This window comes from Anoplophora glabripennis, unplaced genomic scaffold, assembly GCF_000390285.2.
Source record: "Anoplophora glabripennis isolate ALB-LARVAE unplaced genomic scaffold, Agla_2.0 scaffold1226, whole genome shotgun sequence".
Lineage (NCBI taxonomy): Eukaryota > Metazoa > Arthropoda > Insecta > Coleoptera > Cerambycidae > Anoplophora > Anoplophora glabripennis.
Genome location: NW_019417556.1, coordinates 86,466 through 89,950, shown reverse-complemented (window position 1 = coordinate 89,950; position 3,485 = coordinate 86,466). Strand labels below are relative to the sequence as shown.

The following is a 3,485-nucleotide window of genomic DNA, read 5'->3' as shown; positions in this document are numbered from 1 at the left end:
TTAGTGTTGGCTAGTGAGTGTATGTTTCGAATCAGAGAGTCGACTCTTGGCTTAGATCATCTGAGTCGACTCCCAAAATATGTAAGAGTCGACTCCGATGATTCACCGACTTCCGTGTGGAGTGTCGAATCCGTTATAGTGTACAGCTGAACCACCAGGGCCGAGAGTCAGATGTGAGTCAGATTCGTTTTGCGATTTGGATCGGCGTGTAGCTGTGCCTGTGATCACTGATATTTAGTGATTTGCAAGTCGTTTGATACTGATAGGGAGTAAAGAGTGTGGGCAACAATGGCCACAATCTACAGGGAAAAACGGTAGCAAACGGTTTGCGTTTGTATTTGTAAACGTTTGAAGAGAATATATGCTTTATCGTCGCATTCATTCGCATTTTTGTATGACGACAAATTTCAGTGAAAGAACTAAGTACATAACCCTTGACTGCAGTGGAAGAACTAATTTCAATTTTAGTCGTTTCAGTAAACAAATATGTAATCGAATTATCGGTCAAGCTCAAGATCGACAAAATTCGTCAATCGGCCCAGATTCCGCTATTTCCGTCCGTTCCGAGACGGGCCACCGTGATTATGCGAATTACGAACTTAGCGATTCGATATCTACCATGGGAGTTGGGAGTCGGAAGAGTCGGCTCCCAGTTTCGACTCTCAACTTTGAAATGAGTCATTTGATTCGAAACATCAAAATGAATCGTTTTGCCCATCACTAGAGCCGGCTGTCGCTTCTGGTATTATATTCTGTGCTAATACAAACATATTTGTTGTGCGCCGCTGGGATGAAGACGACCAATATCTCGTATCTCGAGTGATCACTCGATTATTGGAAGTACTCAATTATTACAGATAACTCGATTATCAAAATTCGTCGATTATGCCCATCACTAAAACCTACCACTTGTCAGACCCTGCTATAAGTCGAGTAGCGGCAACACAACTGTAGCGACTTGACGAGAAAACATGGTAGCGCCATCTATGCGGGTAATGGAGAATTAATGAATCGTTACATAATAATTCTTCAACCGTGTTAAAATGTAGCATACACGTCAATATTTAAACATTACTTCTTGATTAAATCACTGAAGATCTCTGCGCCAAACTAAATTTTTATCAAATCACATACCCAAAAATGCAATTTTAGGTATGTGGATCAAATGTGTTTGATCAAAATATGAATGGCAACAAAAGCTATCAGTTGATTTTTTCGAAGGATACCTTGTTTCCTACCGTCTTTCATTGAATCAGAAAAGACAAAATCATTAATAAAATAGTTTGGATAATTTAATTTTTGGGAGTTTATCGAATTTGTCGTGACACTCGTGACGGAAAAATTACGCCCTTTATACTATTTCGATGCAACTAATTTGATGAAAATTTTATAATCTGACATAGGCCTTAATTGTAAGTCTCTGAATACAACTGATAACTCACGCCACGGAGCTTTATATTAAGGTAGTATATTAAATATTAAAAATATACGCCAATGCATGTAATATGGATGTTCTTGCTAATCAGAAATCAGAATATAAGATAAGAAAGATATAAAACGCGATTGTAGAAGTGAAGTGGATGGACCACCTTTTAGATTCTTACATTTCTCAGCATGAAGCTATATTGCCAAATGCCAACGCCAAACTACGTTGCGTTAAAAAATGTATTAATCCGGTTTTAATGTTGACTCGTCAGCATTGTCATCAACCCACACACCAGGCACGCATTTACTGCATTTCCGACGTTCTAACATTCTACTGTTATGGAATATGTTTCACTTATTTAAATATGGGGTGTTGAACAGACTCACTTCCCCTTTCGAGATAAATTCAAATAGAATTCGATAACTTTCACAGTAATGGTAGGAAAGTCTGCGGAATAACTTCTAAATAACGCCTGTATTTCTTTCACTACTAACTATAGATAACGAAATATAACTGCTGACATCTATCGAGTATTTATTTGAGCAATGTTTTATGATGAAAGGAAGAATATCTTTGGCGGTGGCTGTCACAAAATATTTCCAATATCTCCCTGATTGTGCATCACTGTTTATTTTTTATTTTATTTAAAATATCTGAAGCTGAACACACTATTTTGTTTAATTAGATGATGGTGATATATCTGATAAATATCTCTTTCAGGAGTTTCAGGATGTATTTCTAAGGAAATTCGTGTAATCAAACAACTGTTTGCAATGATAACATTTTAATAAATTCAGTAAAAATGTGCGGTGTCATTCATAAATTATCCCAAAAACATGAATGCTGTAAGCATTAAAATTTTAATAAACATAAAACTTCATTATAATTTATTTCGAGTGTTTATTCACAAATATACATTTTTTTATAATATTTATTGCTATTAAACGCTGTTGAAATATACAAAGCAAGTCAAAAGTGATGTCGCCGTTTTAAATCAGAGAAATAGAATATATGGCACGGTAAAGCCCAAGAATTGTCACCTTTACAGTGACTTAACTATACACAAACAGATGTCGCTCACTCCGTGAATTTCTCTAATTGCGTCAAAAGGCAACTACTGAAGTCCTAGCATCATTATAGGCAAACTACCCTCTTTAGGGAACCGTACGGATTACCCCATCTAACTTTCGTCCATTCCTAATCTTTCAAACAAATAATTCAAGTCAACCATACTTAGCAAATCCCATCGAGCACTTTTATAACGAATCGCAAACAAACATAACTGTTTAAATCGTACGAAATCACCGCGGAGACATTTTCCAAGGCGGGCGTTTCGAAATTTCCCCGCAACTAGGGAAATTTCACCCCGTGAGAGTTCCCGGCATATCTATTGATTATTTCGGCCACCCCTCACCAGTCTCGTTCTGTACATACTCGGTTTACGGTACGGGAAAGCTGAGAAAATGCTCGGAAAATCGCCCTGGGTGGTGCGGAAAAAACTCACACGAAAATAAGCAACGCTAAAACGGCGACGTAGTGGCGTCAGAAGTGGGATCTTTAGAAAAAAAAAGTATGTATTAGTGAGGTCTGTTGAGAAATGTGATAATAATAAAGGAATCTTTCCAGAAAAACACCCGTACCCCCTCGGTTACCGTTACCTAGTAAATTTTGTTTAATTATATAAAAAGTGGGCCGATCCCGGCGGTACTGCAATACCGGGCCAACCCGCGACAGAGGTGGAGCAAGCCCCTAACCTCCGTCAATGTCCAAAAATCAGTTTAATATACTGGCCCCGCATGCGGGGCGTATCAGATATTAAGCTGATAAGAACAGATACTACACTTTGATCTTAGCCAGAGGCCGAGAAGCGATACCTACAACTTGTCAGACCCTGCTACAAGTCGAGTCGTGGCAACACAACTGTAGCGAGATGACGAGAAAACGTGGTGTCGCCATCTGTGGACAGAATAAATAATTTATCGTGATGCTGTTTGATCTAGGTGCTTAATATACATTAAACAATGTAATTACACCCACACTTAATAATAATAATATAATA

The 3,485-nt window shown here is 38.0% G+C and overlaps 1 protein-coding gene and 1 non-coding gene across 2 annotated transcripts in view; one reads left to right on the top strand and one right to left on the bottom strand.

Annotated features, from left to right (window-relative positions):
* LOC108915050 (facilitated trehalose transporter Tret1-2 homolog) overlaps window positions 1–3,485 on the top strand; it is an 11,045-nt gene that overhangs the window by 2,931 nt on the left and 4,629 nt on the right. The window lies entirely within an intron of this gene.
* On the bottom strand, window positions 3,109–3,298 carry LOC111692407. Its single transcript, XR_002763219.1, has one exon. It is a non-coding gene; the product is annotated as a U2 spliceosomal RNA (small nuclear RNA).